The following is an 18,526-nucleotide window of genomic DNA, read 5'->3' as shown; positions in this document are numbered from 1 at the left end:
TAACACACACTGTCCTGTATTACAGATAGATCACTCCCAGTAATTAACACACACTGTCCTGTATTACAGATAGATCACCCCCACTAACTAACACACACTGTCCTGTATTACAGATAGATCACTCCCACTAACACACATTGTCCTGTATTGCAGATTGATCACTCCCACTAACACACACTGTCCTGTATTACAGATAGATCACTCCCACTAACACACACTGTCCTGTATTACAGATGGATCACTCCCACTAACACACACTGTCCTGTATTACAGATAGATCGCCCCCACTAATACAAACTGTCCTGTATTACAGATTGATCACTCCCACAAACACACACTGTCCTGTATTACAGATAGATCACTCCCACTAACTAACACACACTGTCCTGTATTACAGTTTGATCACTCCCACTAACACAGACTGTCCTGTATTACAGATAGATCATTCCCAGTAATTAACACACACTGTCCTGTATTAGAGATAGATCACTCCCACTAACTAACACACACTGTCCTGTATTACAGATAGATCACTCCCAGTAATTAACAGACACTGTCCTGTATTACAGTTAGATCACTCCCACTAACACACACTGTCCTGTATTACAGATTGATCACTCCCACTAACACACACTGTCCTGTATTACAGATAGATCACTCCCACTAACACACACTGTCCTGTATTACAGATAGATCACTCCCACTAACACACACTGTCCTGTATTACAGATAGATCACTCCCACTAACTAACACACACTGTCCTGTATTACAGATAGATCACTCCCACTAACTAACACACACTGTCCTGTATTACAGATAGATCACTCCCACTAACTAACACACACTGTCCTGTATTACAGATAGATCGCTCCCACTAACTAACACACACTGTCCTGTATTACAGATAGATCACTCCCACTAACTAACACACACTGTCCTGTATTACAGATAGATCACTCCCACTAACTAACACACACTGTCCTGTATTACAGATAGATCACTCCCACTAACTAACACACACTGTCCTGTATTACAGATAGATCGCTCCCACTAACTAACACACACTGTCCTGTATTACAGATAGATCACTCCCACTAACTAACACACACTGTCCTGTATTACAGATAGATCACTCCCACTAACTAACACACACTGTCCTGTATTACAGATAGATCGCTCCCACTAACTAACACACACTGTCCTGTATTACAGATAGATCACTCCCACTAACTAACACACACTGTCCTGTATTACAGATAGATCACTCCCACTAACACACACTGTCCTGTATTACAGATAGATCACTCCCATTAACACACACTGTACTGTATTACAGATAGATCACTCCCAGTAACTAAAACACACTGACCTGTATTACAGATTGATCACTCCCATTAACTAACACACACGGTCCTGTATTACAGATAGATCACTCCCAGTAACTAAAACACACTGACCTGTATTACAGATAGATCACTCCCAGTAACTAAAACACACTGACCTGTGTTACAGATTGATCACTCCCATTAACTAACACACACGGTCCTGTATTACAGATAGATCACTCCCACTAACACACACTGTCCTGTATTACAGATAGATCACTCCCAGTAACTAAAACACACTGACCTGTGTTACAGATAGATCACTCCCACTAACTAACACACACTGTCCTATATTACAGATAGATCACTCCCATTAACTAACACACACTGTCCTGTATTACAGATAGATCACTCCCAGTAACTAAAACACACTGACCTGTATTACAGATTGATCACTCCCATTGACACACACTGTCCTGTATTACAGATAGATCACTCCCATTAACTAACACACACGGTCCTGTATTACAGTTTGATCACTCCCACTAACACACACTGTCCTGTATTACAGATAGATCACTCCCACTAACTAAAACACACTGACCTGTATTACAGATTGATCACTCCCATTAACACACACTGTCCTGTATTACAGATAGATCACTCCCACTAACTAAAACACACTGACCTGTATTACAGTTTGATCACTCCCATTAACACACACTGTCCTGTATTACAGATAGATCACTCCCAGTAACTAAAACACACTGACCTGTATTACAGATTGATCACTCCCATTAACACACACTGTCCTGTATTACAGATAGATCACTCCCACTAACTAACACACACTGTCCTGTATTACAGATAGATCACTCCCACTAACTAACACACACTGTCCTGTATTACAGATAGATCACTCCCATTAACACACACTGTCCTGTATTACAGATAGATCACTCCCACTAACTACACACACTGTCCTGTATTACAGATAGATCACTCCCACTAACTAACACACACTGTCCTGTATTACAGATAGATCACTCCCACTAACTAACACACACTGTCCTGTATTACAGATAGATCACTCCCACTAACTAACACACACTGTCCTGTATTGCAGATAGATCACTCCCACTAACTAACACACACTGTCCTGTATTACAGATAGATCACTCCCACTAACTAACACACACTGTCCTGTATTACAGATAGATCACTCCCACTAACTAACACACACTGTCCTGTATTACAGATAGATCACTCCCACTAACTAACACACACTGTCCTGTATTACAGATAGATCACTCCCACTAACTAACACACACTGTCCTGTATTACAGATAGATCACTCCCACTAACTAACACACACTGTCCTGTATTACAGATAGATCGCCCCCACTAACACACACTGTCCTGTATTACAGATTGATCACTCCCACAAACACACACTGTCCTGTATTACAGATAGATCACTCCCACTAACTAACACACACTGTCCTGTATTACAGATAGATCACTCCCACTAACACACACTGTCCTGTATTACAGATTGATCACTCCCACAAACACACACTGTCCTGTATTACAGATAGATCACTCCCACTAACTAACACACACTGTCCTGTATTACAGATACATCACTCCCACTAACTAACACACACGGTCCTGTATTACAGATAGATCTCTCCCAATAACTGACACACACTGTCCTGTATTACAGATAGATCTCTCCCACTAACTAACACACACTGTCCCGTATTACAGATAGATCTCTCCCACTAACTAACACACACGGTCCTGTATTACAGATAGATCTCTCCCACTAACTAACACACACTGTCCCGTATTACAGATAGATCACTCCCACTAATTAACACACACTGTCCCGTATTACTGATTGATCTCTCCCACAAAACTAACACACACTGTCCTGTATTACAGATAGATCACTCCCATTAACACACACTGTCCTGTCTTACAGATAGATCACTCCCAGTAACTAAAACACACTGACCTGTATTACAGATTGATCACTCCCATTAACTAACACACACGGTCCTGTATTACAGATAGATCACTCCCAGTAACTAAAACACACTGACCTGTATTACAGATAGATCACTCCCAGTAACTAAAACACACTGACCTGTGTTACAGATTGATCACTCCCATTAACTAACACACACGGTCCTGTATTACAGATAGATCACTCCCACTAACACACACTGTCCTGTATTACAGATAGATCACTCCCAGTAACTAAAACACACTGACCTGTATTACAGATAGATCACTCCCACTAACTAACACACACTGTCCTGTATTACAGATAGATCACTCCCATTAACTAACACACACTGTCCTGTATTACAGATTGATCACTCCCAGTAACTAAAACACACTGACCTGTATTACAGATTGATCACTCCCATTGACACACACTGTCCTGTATTACAGATAGATCACTCCCATTAACTAACACACACGGTCCTGTATTACAGATAGATCACTCCCACTAACACACACTGTCCTGTATTACAGATAGATCACTCCCACTAACTAAAACACACTGACCTGTATTACAGATTGATCACTCCCATTAACACACACTGTCCTGTATTACAGATAGATCACTCCCACTAACTAAAACACACTGACCTGTATTACAGTTTGATCACTCCCATTAACACACACTGTCCTGTATTACAGATAGATCACTCCCAGTAACTAAAACACACTGACCTGTATTACAGATTGATCACTCCCATTAACACACACTGTCCTGTATTACAGATAGATCACTCCCACTAACTAACACACACTGTCCTGTATTACAGATAGATCACTCCCACTAACTAACACACACTGTCCTGTATTACAGATAGATCACTCCCATTAACACACACTGTCCTGTATTACAGATAGATCACTCCCACTAACTACACACACTGTCCTGTATTACAGATAGATCACTCCCACTAACTAACACACACTGTCCTGTATTACAGATAGATCACTCCCACTAACTAACACACACTGTCCTGTATTACAGATAGATCACTCCCACTAACTAACACACACTGTCCTGTATTGCAGATAGATCACTCCCACTAACTAACACACACTGTCCTGTATTACAGATAGATCACTCCCACTAACTAACACACACTGTCCTGTATTACAGATAGATCACTCCCACTAACTAACACACACTGTCCTGTATTACAGATAGATCACTCCCACTAACTAACACACACTGTCCTGTATTACAGATAGATCACTCCCACTAACTAACACACACTGTCCTGTATTACAGATAGATCACTCCCACTAACTAACACACACTGTCCTGTATTACAGATAGATCGCCCCCACTAACACACACTGTCCTGTATTACAGATTGATCACTCCCACAAACACACACTGTCCTGTATTACAGATAGATCACTCCCACTAACTAACACACACTGTCCTGTATTACAGATAGATCACTCCCACTAACACACACTGTCCTGTATTACAGATTGATCACTCCCATTAACACACACTGTCCTGTATTACAGATAGATCACTCCCACTAACTAACACACACTGTCCTGTATTACAGATAGATCACTCCCACTAACTAACACACACTGTCCTGTATTACAGATAGATCACTCCCATTAACACACACTGTCCTGTATTACAGATAGATCACTCCCACTAACTACACACACTGTCCTGTATTACAGATAGATCACTCCCACTAACTAACACACACTGTCCTGTATTACAGATAGATCACTCCCACTAACTAACACACACTGTCCTGTATTACAGATAGATCACTCCCACTAACTAACACACACTGTCCTGTATTGCAGATAGATCACTCCCACTAACTAACACACACTGTCCTGTATTACAGATAGATCACTCCCACTAACTAACACACACTGTCCTGTATTACAGATAGATCACTCCCACTAACTAACACACACTGTCCTGTATTACAGATAGATCACTCCCACTAACTAACACACACTGTCCTGTATTACAGATAGATCACTCCCACTAACTAACACACACTGTCCTGTATTACAGATAGATCACTCCCACTAACTAACACACACTGTCCTGTATTACAGATGCATCACTCCCACTAACTAACACACACGGTCCTGTATTACAGATAGATCTCTCCCAATAACTGACACACACTGTCCCGTATTACAGATAGATCTCTCCCACTAACTAACACACACTGTCCCGTATTACAGATAGATCTCTCCCACTAACTAACACACACGGTCCTGTATTACAGATAGATCTCTCCCACTAACTAACACACACTGTCCCGTATTACAGATAGATCACTCCCACTAATTAACACACACTGTCCCGTATTACAGATTGATCTCTCCCACTAACTAACACACACTGTCCCGTATTACAGATAGATCTCTCCCACTAACTAACACACACTGTCCTGTATTACAGATAGATCACTCCCATTAACACACACTGTCCTGTCTTACAGATAGATCACTCCCAGTAACTAAAACACACTGACCTGTATTACAGATTGATCACTCCCATTAACTAACACACACGGTCCTGTATTACAGATAGATCACTCCCAGTAACTAAAACACACTGACCTGTATTACAGATAGATCACTCCCAGTAACTAAAACACACTGACCTGTGTTACAGATTGATCACTCCCATTAACTAACACACACGGTCCTGTATTACAGATAGATCACTCCCACTAACACACACTGTCCTGTATTACAGATAGATCACTCCCAGTAACTAAAACACACTGACCTGTATTACAGATAGATCACTCCCACTAACTAACACACACTGTCCTGTATTACAGATAGATCACTCCCATTAACTAACACACACTGTCCTGTATTACAGATAGATCACTCCCAGTAACTAAAACACACTGACCTGTATTACAGATTGATCACTCCCATTGACACACACTGTCCTGTATTACAGATAGATCACTCCCATTAACTAACACACACGGTCCTGTATTACAGATAGATCACTCCCACTAACACACACTGTCCTGTATTACAGATAGATCACTCCCACTAACTAAAACACACTGACCTGTATTACAGATTGATCACTCCCATTAACACACACTGTCCTGTATTACAGATAGATCACTCCCACTAACTAAAACACACTGACCTGTATTACAGTTTGATCACTCCCATTAACACACACTGTCCTTTATTACAGATAGATCACTCCCAGTAACTAAAACACACTGACCTGTATTACAGATTGATCACTCCCATTAACACACACTGTCCTGTATTACAGATAGATCACTCCCACTAACTAACACACACTGTCCTGTATTACAGATAGATCACTCCCACTAACTAACACACACTGTCCTGTATTACAGATAGATCACTCCCATTAACACACACTGTCCTGTATTACAGATAGATCACTCCCACTAACTACACACACTGTCCTGTATTACAGATAGATCACTCCCACTAACTAACACACACTGTCCTGTATTGCAGATAGATCACTCCCACTAACTAACACACACTGTCCTGTATTACAGATAGATCACTCCCACTAACTAACACACACTGTCCTGTATTACAGATAGATCACTCCCACTAACTAACACACACTGTCCTGTATTACAGATAGATCACTCCCACTAACTAACACACACTGTCCTGTATTACAGATAGATCGCCCCCACTAACACACACTGTCCTGTATTACAGATTGATCACTCCCACAAACACACACTGTCCTGTATTACAGATAGATCACTCCCACTAACTAACACACACTGTCCTGTATTACAGATAGATCACTCCCACTAACACACACTGTCCTGTATTACAGATTGATCACTCCCACAAACACACACTGTCCTGTATTACAGATAGATCACTCCCACTAACTAACACACACTGTCCTGTATTACAGATACATCACTCCCACTAACTAACACACACGGTCCTGTATTACAGATAGATCTCTCCCAATAACTAACACACACTGTCCCGTATTACAGATAGATCTCTCCCACTAACTAACACACACAGTCCTGTATTACAGATAGATCTCTCCCACTAACTAACACACACTGTCCTGTATTACAGATAGATCACTCCCACTAACTAACACACACTGTCCTGTATTACAGATACATCACTCCCACTAACTAACACACACGGTCCTGTATTACAGATAGATCTCTCCCACTAACTAACACACACTGTCCTGTATTACAGATAGATCACTCCCACTAATTAACACGCACTGTCCCGTATTACAGATAGATCTCTCCCACTAACTAACACACACTGTCCCGTATTACAGATAGATCTCTCCCAATAACTAACACACACTGTCCCGTATTACAGATAGATCTCTCCCACTAACTAACACACACTGTCCTGTATTACAGATAGATCACTCCCACTAATTAACACGCACTGTCCCGTATTACAGATAGATCTCTCCCACTAACTAACACACACTGTCCCGTATTACAGATAGATCTCTCCCAATAACTAACACACACTGTCCTGTATTACAGATAGATCACTCCCATTAACACACACTGTCCTGTATTACAGATAGATCACTCCCACTAACACACACTCTCCCGTATTACACATAGATCTCTCCCACTAACTAACACACACTGTCCTGTATTACAGATAGATCACTCCCATTAACACACACGGTCCTGTATTACAGATATAATAATAAAAGGAAAATATTGCAGATGCTGGAAATCTGAAGTGAAAACAAGAAATGTTGGAATTACTCAGCAGGTCTGGCAGCATCTGTAACATCTCCAGCATTTCTTGTTTTTATTTCAGGTTTCCAGCATCTGCGGTATTTTGCTTTTATTTTAGTGTCGGGAGATGTAATACCTGCCCATTTACCTCCTCTCTCCTCACTTTTCAAGGCCCCAAACACTCCTTTCAGGTGAGTCAGCGATTAACTTGTACTTCTGTCAGTGTAGTCTACTGTATGCGCTGCTCACAATGTGGTCTCCTCTGCAGTGGAGAGACAACATAGATTGGGTGACCGCTTTGCGGAACACCTCTGCTCAGTCCGAAAGCATGACCCCGAGCTTCTGTTGCTGGCCATTTCAACACACTCTCTCTGTGACCTTGTCCTCTCAACACCTCTTTTGTTATCTCTTGTCCCACCCCAGCTTTATTTCTTTTAAACCTATTACATTTCTAATATTTGCCAGCTCTGATGAAGGGTCGCTGACCTGAAACGTTAACTCTGCTTCTCTCTCCACAGATGCTGCCAGACCTGCTGAGTATTTCCAGCATTTCCTGTATTACAGATCGATCACTGCTACTAACTAACACACACTGTCCTCTATTGGAGAGGTTGATCATCCTCTATTTTCACTGGTGTATTTTAAGCTTCGCTCCTGCTCTCAGTTCTTACATCTATGCAAAATATTCCGACCCATGAATCTGATCATTGGGAAACTGAACCTTGGGATTAAAATAACCTATTGAGAGCTGGAGAACTGATTGGAAAAAATGATTGATTTTCAGTTCAGTGATATCTCGTTTCCCTATTGGTTGATAACCAGCAGTAATTAAACTCCACTCTCCACTGAATGTAGAATACAGCCTTTTGTACAATGTTGATTAATTTACAGCAGTTTAGGCGGGAAAGCATGGAACCTCTTAAAGTACCTATGTCCAGAAACTTTGCCTGAATCCTTCCAGTTTCTGGGGTAGGAGAGGGGAGGGATCATGCTGTGTTCGGGACTTGGGCTTTCCGAGTTCACTATGTCTCCCTAAAGTTCAATCTATCTATGACTTCCCCAGAATATTTACAGTAACACTGCCTGTAATGGAATACATTGCTACAGATAGATGGGGTTCTGATGAAATGTCACAAACCAGAAACGTTAACTCTGCTTCTCTCTCCACAGATGCTGCCAGACGTGCTGAATTCCAGCACTTTTTGTTTTCATTGCTACAGATAGTTCTCGTGGCCCATCTCCCCACTGTACTGGGTGCCTGTTACATTCCTAGTTGCCGTTAGGTTTATGGTGTTCACACGGGGTAACGAGAGCAAAATCACCCCACTTATTCGCAAACAGATATTTCAATATAAATACCTGCTGATTAATTCAGCAGGTGAACACAATGAGGCCCACAGACCCAGAGACATACACCCTCCTGGTTCCAGCATTGTCCAGTTACAGGCATTGCTGTGAGAGCTAGTGTAAACACAATGTTAACTAACAAATAATGCTGGCAGGTGAAAGAACAGTCAACAGACAGACCCAAGAAAACAGAGTAGGCACGCGTCTCTCTGCCCTCCGTTAATCTTTACCAGGACATTGTGCATTGTGTAAACAGGGATTCATTTGAGGTATTCAAGCGGCCTGGTTCATGTATGTATATGTATATGTATGTATATGTATGTCGGCTGAGCCACAAAGGTAAAGGTGGGCTCACTCCAGAGACTTGAGCACAAAATCTCGGCTGACACTCAACAGCCTAGTTACTGAGGGTGTGCTGCGCTGTCCCAGGTGCAGTATTTGGGATGAAACATTAAACTTCGGCACAATTTCCAAGGAGTGCTGGGGGAGTTCCCCGTGGTGTTCTGGCCAATATTTATCCTTCACAACGTCACTAAAAAGACAGATTGTCTGGTCATTATCACATTGCCGTTTGTGGAATTTTGCCCTGCATAAACTGCACGTTTCCTACATTACCAGCCCCTGAGGACACCAAGTTAAGGTGATTGGCAAAAGAAGCAACAGTGACATGAGTATTTTTTTATGCAGTGAGCAGTTAGGATCTGGAATGCACTGCCTGACAACGTGCTGGAGGCAGATTCAATTGCGGTCTTCCAAAGAGAACTGGATAATTATTCAAAGAGAGGAAAATTGCAGAGCTAAGGGGAAAAGGCGGGGAGTGGGTCTATGTAAGTTGTTCTTGCAGAGAGCCAGCACTGACACATTGGGCTGAATGGCCTCCTTCTGTACTGTAACCATTCCATATTTCTATGATTCTTCAAGACTTCTTTTTTCTGATCTTGATATATTCCAGGCTTTCCCCAAGGAGAGAGGCCAGACACTTGTCCAGATGGAGAAACTTTCAACAGCTGTAAGTAGCTTTTATTTGACCTCAGGACCTATTTAGACCAATTATCCCCCAGAGGAGGCACTTGAGCTGTAGCCTAAAAGTGGCAGCTGGGGTCAGCAGCTACGTTTTGTGCTCAAGATCCCAGGCTACCAATGAGCAATGTCACAGGAGATCAGCTAGTATGGAAAGTATTTAAAAAATTAGGCATTACGGAGAATCCTAGCCCCTGACCAAGCTGTTCCAGTACAGCTACAACAGTGGAATCTGCCTGCCAATGTGGAAAATTGCCCAGGTATGTCCTGTCCACAAATGGCAGGACAAATCCAACCCGGCCAATTACCGCCCCATCAGTCTACTCTCAATCATCAGCAAAGCGATGGAAGGATGCTTTCAAGCAGCACTTGCTGAGCAATAACCTGCTCAGTGACGCTCAGTTTGGGTTCTGCCAGGGCCACTCAGCTCCTGACCTCATTACAGCCTTGGTCCAAACATGGACAAAAGAGCTGAACTCGAGGTGAGGCGAGAGTGACTGACCTTAACATCAAGGCAGCATTTGACTGAGTATGACATCAAGGAGCCCTAGCAAAACTGGAGTCAATGGGAATCAAGGGGCAATCTCTCCGATGGTTGGAGTCATACCTAGCACAAAGGAAGATGGTTATGGTTACTGGAAGTCAATCAGCTCAGCTCCAAGACATCACTGCAGGAATTCCTCAGGATAGTGTCCTAGGTCCAACCATCTTCAGCTGCTTCATCAATGACCTTCCCTCCATCATAAGGTCAGAAGTGGGGATGTTCGCTGATGATTGCACAATGATCAGCACCATTCGTGACTCCTCAGCTACTGAAGCAGCCCATGTCCAGATGCAGCAAGACCTGAACAACATCCAGGCTTGGGCTGATAAGTGGCAAGTAACATTCACACCACACAAATGCCAGGCAATGACCATCTCAAACAAGAGAGAATCTCACCATCTTCCCTTGACGTTCAATGGCATTACCATCACTGAATCCCCCATTATCAACACCCTGGGGGTCACCATTGACCAGAAACTGAACTGGACCAGCCACATAAATGCTCTGGCTACAAGAGCAGGTCAGAGGCCAGGAATTCTGTGGTGAGTAAATCACCTAATGAATCCCCAAAGCCTGTCCACCATCTACAAGGCACAAGTCAGGAGTGTGATGGAATACTCTCCACTTGCCTGGATGGGTGCAGCTCCAACAACACTCAAGAAGCTCAACACCATCCGGGACAAAGCAGCCCGCTTGATTGGCACCCCATCCACAAACATTCACTCCCTCCACCACCGACACACAATGGCAGCAGTGTGTACCATCTACAAGATGCACTGCAGCAACGCACCAAGGCTCCTTAGGCAGCACCTTCCAAACCCGCAACCTCTACCAACTAGAAGGACAAGGGCAGCAGATGCATGGGAACACCACCACCTGCAAGTTCCCTTCCAAGCCACACACCATCCTGACCTGGAACTATATCGCCGTTCCTTCACTGTCACTGGGTCAAAATCCTGGAACTCCCTTCCTAACAGCACTGTGGGTGTACCTACACCACATGGACTGCAGCAGTTCAAGAAGGTGGCTCACCACCACCTTCTCAAGGGCAATTAGGGATGGGCAATAAATACCGGCCTGGCCAGCGACACCCACATCCCAGGAAGGAATAAAAAAAAATCTGAGGGTTTCACGTTACTTATTTCTAGATTTTTAAAAACAGAATTCAAATTTGCCCTGGTGGGATTTGAACTCACCTTCTCTGGATTATGAGCCCAGGCCTCCAGGGCCCTGATCATTACCGGGAGGGAGCAGGGACCTGTGTTTGTTGAGGGTGGAGGAGGTTATCCCACAAATCCCAAACACAGATTCATAAATCCAGACACACTCACTCAGATTACTAACGCTGGTTGGAGGCTCCATCAGACAAAGTCTTGCCTCTAACGGCCTCCAAGGGAGCAACCAGAGAGAGTGATGCAGGGCTGGCAGTATAACCTGGGTCTGCCAATCCACCCCAACTTGGCTGTATTCAGGAACTGATGTCAGGCTTTTATTTGTCATATCATGATATCCTTGTGGCGCTTTGTGCGGTCAATGCCCTCGGGATATTTCCAAAGGCGGGTACAGTGGTGGCTCGGCCACCTGTCGACTGGAGGCAGGCGGCCAATTATTCAAATTAACTGGCCTATTAATGGACACTCTACAACCCCCGCCAGCATTTTCACAGCCCCGCTGCCATGCGGGGAGACCACCAGATACATCAAAGCAGCCTCCTAGCAGCTTCCTGGGTGAGGGGCCTTCCTTTCTGGATGCTCGATGTCTCACGGAGGGGGGTCCCCAGCGCCAATAACCGTCCCATGGCTCTGACCCTGGCACTGGAGGGTTCACTGCTCCAATCACCTGGGCCTGCCTGCCTGGCCCTAGCACATTTAGAAAATACCTTCCCAGTCTTCGGCGGCACCTCAATATGGAGGCTCTCTCTTCCTCCTCCTGCAGCCTCAGCAGGGACCACCTGTATCGATGGCACTGCCAAGGCTGCTAAGCTGCCAGCCCTCTGATTGGACCGGCAGTTCAGACAGGCAGGCTGCTGTCCTTAATGGGATGGCGGTCCTGATTAGAGCCTCTTAATTGGCCGCTGACGGTAAAATCCCCTCCGCGGTCCTGCCATTCGCCCACGTGATCTCAGGACCTGCATTTAGTCCCAGCAGTGGGACCCACAGTCGGTAAAATCCTGGCCCCTGTGTCAGATCCTTTCTAAAATTACAAAACGTAGTGTTAAGACCATCAAAGAAACATTACAATCTAAGACAGGACATTCTCCTCTAGGCTTAGCAATACAAGATGACTGAGAACTGACTGCCCCTTTCATTACATAGTAACCAAGTATTTACAGTACAATATAGGCCATTCAGTCTATGATTATGCTCCACACGAGATTCCTCTCAGTCCTCTTCATCTTACCCCATCAACATAACCTTCCATTCCTTTCTCCCTCTTGTGTTTATCTAGCTTCCCCTTAAATGCATCTCTGTTATTCACCTCAACCACTGTCTGTGGTAGCAAGTTCCACATTCTCACTACTCTCTCAATAAAGAAGTTTCTCCTGACTTCCTGATTGGATTTATTCAAGACTATCTTTTATTTATTCCTTCTAGCTCTGGTCTCCCCCACAAGTGGAAACATCTACATCTATTCTATCAGATCCTTTCATAATCTTAAAGATCTTTTTAGGTCACCCCTCAGCTGTCCCCTTTTTCAGAGTAAAGAGCCCCATCCTATTCAATCGTTCCTGATAACAATAACCTCTCAGTTCTAGTGGCATTAAAGCCAATCTTTTTACACTTTCCTCCAGTGTTTCTCTATCCTTTTTATAATTTGGAGACCAGAACTGTTCACAGTCTGATCTAACCAAAGTTGTATACTAGCTTTACCTAACTTTTCTCCTTGTCAACACACACACAGACACACAGACACACACACACACACACACAGACACACACACACACACACACAGACACACACACACACACACAGACACACACACACACACACTCACACACACACACTCACACACACACACACATACACACACACACACTCACACACACACACTCACACACACACTCACACACACTCACACACATACACACACACACACTCACACACACACACTCACACACACACACTCACACACACACACACACACACACTCACACACACACACACACTCACACACACACATACACACACACTCTCACACACACACTCACACTCACACACACACTCACACACATACACACACACACTCACACACATACACACACACTCACACACACACACACACTCACATACACACACACTCACCCACTCACACACACTTGCATTTCTGTAGCGCCTTTCATGACCACAGGATGTCCCAAAGTGCTTTACAACCAATGAAGTAATTTTTGAAGTGTATCCACTGTTGTAATGTAGGAAACACGGCAGCTAATTTGTACACAGCAAGATCCCACAAGCAGCAATGCCATAATGACCAGATAATCTGTTTTTGTGATATTGGTTGAGAGATAAATATTGCCCAGGCCACCAGGGATAACTCCCCTGCTCTTCTTCAAAATAGTGCCATGGGATCTTTTACTCCGATAGGGCTGATGGGGCCTTGGTTTAACATCTGATCCAAAAATCCCTGTGGAAGACCACTTCCCACCTCTTGCCAGTCTGAGTATCGATCTTTAACCCCTACTCTCTGTTTTCTATTTTGTAGCCAGCTTGCTATTCATTCCATTCAATTTCCATATATTTATATTGAGTTAAAATAATCCTGTACTGCTCAGCCCTAATAGAAGCAAGCCACAGAGAGAGTAAAGCAAAGTTAAATTCTATTTGTTATTTTACAATCTTGGATCAAAGTCACAATTTAGTTGTGTCTGTACTATTCTCGGTACCTCCTCCATGATCAGGCAACAGAGAAAATACAATGTAAAATCGCCAACAGGAAAATGCAAGAGAAAAAATACAATATACAGGAAAGCTGGTAGTTAGAGTTACCCCCTCCCCACCTCCCACTTTAAGTGTTTATAAACTGAGCCAAAAAATTATAAAATTGGTCCTTAAGGAGTTTGAAGGCTAAAGGTGAAAGAGAGATCACATCAGAGGGCAAGATTTCAATCAGGTTAGAAATGGAGTAGACCATTCAGCCCATGAACCTGTTCCACCATTCAGTTCCAACATGGCCGATCTGTCCCTAAACTCCATTTTCACACCATATCCCTATGTATCCTTACCCAACACAAATCTGTTCATCTCATTCTCGAAAGCTTCAACTGACCCTCAGCATCCACAGCCTTTTGGGGAAAAGAGTTCCAGATTGCCACTCCCCTTTGTGTGAAGAGGTGCTTTCTGATTTCACTCCTAAATAGATTTGCCTTAGTTTTCAGGTTGTGCCCCCTTGTTCTGGATTCTAACAGCAGAGGAAATCGTTTCGAACCCTTTGATCACTTTAAACAACTTTACCAAACCTGGATGTTTATTAGAAGGTATTTAACCGGAGAATTCCAATGAAATTGTGCATCTATGAAAAAAAGTTAAGTTTATATCTCATTACCATCGGAGCCTGAGAGTTGGATAATAGAAGACAATAGAAGGAACACCGAGAAAGTTTCAAGGTTAGACTTCCCACCTGGGCTGGGGAAAGCCCAACTCGCCGGCCCTTTCACATCCCATACAAAGGGTGTATCCTCCAATTCCCACGTGCAGTGAGCAACAAACCTTCTCTGCCCTGTACTTGGTGTCTCCAGGAACCCAACCCGAATGTTGAAGCCACCTCTGTGGGCGATTGTGGCTGCAGGACTTTCCCCTCTCGAGCTGTGTAGTGCAGCCCAGGCAGTGCTCAGCCACACTGGACAGCCTACTAACTTCCAGTAACACTCACATCTTCCTGTGATATACTGAAAACCTAGTCATGAGCATTACAAGAGGCCGCTGGGAACAAGCTGCTGAACGCGGGGAACCCTCAGTATCACTGAAGAGTATCATAGATCCAGAGGGGGAAAAAAAATAAAAGGATCACTGTCCTCAAGTGCCAAATACTTAGTTGACTGCCTCCCTGCACAAAACTGATCCTGCGTTAAACACGACTAGCTAGAATGAGCTGAGGACTATTTGATTCATGGGGATTGGCAGTCTGATATTCTTTTCTTGTAGGTAAACCAAGTTATTGGGCATTCCACGTAATCTTGCAGGCTTTTTCAGCATCTCCCCAAGGCTCCCAGCTAGTCATCAGGCACATTTAGTTACAAAAGATTTTATTTTTGTACTAAAATCTTAGACTTCTGTGTGTTTTGAAAACTGGAAAAGGGATTTTCAATGGACTTGGACACCTGCATATCGCTGGAGATATTGGATTCTGACTTTGTTACAAGATTAGGAGAAGCAAGTAGTTTCGAGGAAGCCAGCCAAGGGTTTGACCTCCTCAGAGTAACACTTGGAAAGAGAGTGCACATTCTCTCTCTGGTCAAGTGATTGGCTCAGGAAGGCTTTTGCTTTCACTTTGGATTTTTAAAAGCCAGTGAGTTGGACAAAGAGAAGATATTTTTGAAACTTAGACCTGACCTGCCTGGAGACCAGAAAAAGACCTCCCTCTGTAAAGGAGACTTGCATCTCTTGAAAAGAAATCTTGCATTTGAAAGGTGGCGAATTCCTATTATCTCCTGTCCCTGAAGAATTCCTGCATTCAGTGAGATTCCTGTTGCCTCCTGTGTTTTGGGAAATCCTGGAACCTAAACAAAGCTTCTACTGCTGTGTTGCTGCTGTGAGTCCTGAGCAGATATGTTGCTACACCTCTGCTGAAAGACCTGTGTGACGTCTGCTGTAGTTGAATCGCCTTGAATGCCTACCCATCAAAGACTGTTCATCAACCTCGCCTGGAGTAACTATGAGTGGCATCCAACTATTCGACTATGGGACACCTCACCCAACTCAAGATTTCCTACCAGAACTGAATGAACTGATTTATTTTTGTTAATCCTTCTATTCCTAAGAAACAGCTGTAAATCAGAATCCTTTTTTCCTGGTTAATCATTTTTTTGAATGTATGCGTATGTGCATGAGGGCTAAGGAACTAAGGAGCTTTTCATATATATATATAGATTTAACTCATTAATAGTTAAGACTTATTAGTTTCTTTCTAATAAAGAGTTAATGTTGTTGTTTAAAGAAACTTGGTTTGGTGTGCTTTATTCTGGGGGACAAATAGAGTGTTTAATTTGGCTGTTCTTCGGTAGGTGGGAAACTTTATATTGATATGCTGAGGCGTAGTGGGACTGAATTAACAGTGCATTACTCCTGCCTTGGTCAGAACAATTTCAACAATATAATTTTGATTGTCTAAATCCAACACCATCGACACTCAAGCACTATCAGTCTTGAAAATACAAAAAGAAACCATCGATCTCATTTCACCCTGGGTTGGAAGACAAACTGAACTTGGTGACCCCATTTCTGGGGAAGGGACGTGCTTCACAGAGGCTTGGCTGACCTCATGACAGATTGTAGGCTGCATGTGACTCATAGACTGCTGGGCTCTGAGGAGGAAACTCCAGAGATCCTATAAAAAAAAAACTTGGGGCACATCCAGAAATTAAGATCAATAGATTTTAATAAGGGAAGTTTTTGAAAAGATGTAAATGTCCCACGGTACCTTAACTGCAACATTGGGACTGATTACTGTGGTTGGGGAGTCAGTGAGAAGAAAGGTCATCCATTTAAAATTGACTCTAAGAGTTAGGAGACTGGAGATTTTTCTTTATGCAGAGTGCTGTCTGAGCATCTAAGGGTGACGTTAAGGCAGAGACCTTTGCATCTTTTTTAAGGGGAAATCGGGTAAATATTTAAAGCAGAGGCATGTACATGGGCTATGTGTACATGGGCTACGTGTACATGGGCTACGTGTACACGGGCTATGTGTACATTGGCTACGTGCACATGGACTATGTGTACATGGGCTATGTGTACATGGGCTACGTGTACATGGGCTATGTGTACATGGGCTACGTGTACATGGACTATGTGTACATGGGCTATGTGTACATGGGCTACGTGTACATGGGCTATGTGTACATGGGCTACGTGTACATGGGCTATGTGTACATGGGCTATGTGTACATGGACTATGTGTACATGGGCTACGTGTACATGGACTATGTGTACATGGGCTATGTGTACATGGGCTACGTGTACATGGGCTACGTGTACATGGGCTATGTGCACATGGGCTACGTGTACATGGGCTATGTGTACATGGGCTACGTGTACATGGGCTATGTGTACATGGGCTACGTGTACATGGGCTATGTGTACATGGGCTACGTGTACATGGGCTATGTGCACATGGGCTACGTGTACATGGGCTATGTGCACATGGGCTACGTGTACATGGGCTATGTGTACATGGGCTACGTGTACATGGACTATGTGTACATGGGCTATGTGTACATGGGCTACGTGTACATGGACTATGTGTACATGGGCTATGTGTACATGGGCTACG

General features: G+C 43.5%; 1 protein-coding gene and 1 long non-coding RNA gene across 3 annotated transcripts in view; one reads left to right on the top strand and one right to left on the bottom strand.

Annotated features, from left to right (window-relative positions):
• The window catches only part of LOC137384421 (uncharacterized), a 150,722-nt gene extending 133,638 nt beyond the window's left edge, over window positions 1-17,084 (top strand). The window contains exons 2-3 of the long non-coding RNA XR_010977588.1: window positions 10,429-10,485; window positions 15,410-17,084. This is a non-coding gene — a long non-coding RNA (uncharacterized lncRNA). The remainder of the gene's footprint in view (window positions 1-10,428; window positions 10,486-15,409) is intronic.
• Window positions 1-18,526, bottom strand: part of gcgra (glucagon receptor a) — a 274,805-nt gene that overhangs the window by 218,773 nt on the left and 37,506 nt on the right. The window lies entirely within an intron of this gene.

This window comes from Heterodontus francisci, chromosome 26 (genome assembly GCF_036365525.1).
Source record: "Heterodontus francisci isolate sHetFra1 chromosome 26, sHetFra1.hap1, whole genome shotgun sequence".
In the NCBI taxonomy this organism is placed as follows: Eukaryota; Metazoa; Chordata; class Chondrichthyes; order Heterodontiformes; family Heterodontidae; genus Heterodontus; species Heterodontus francisci.
The sequence above is the reverse complement of the archived record's forward strand: the minus strand, read 5'-3'. Positions and strand labels throughout refer to the sequence as shown.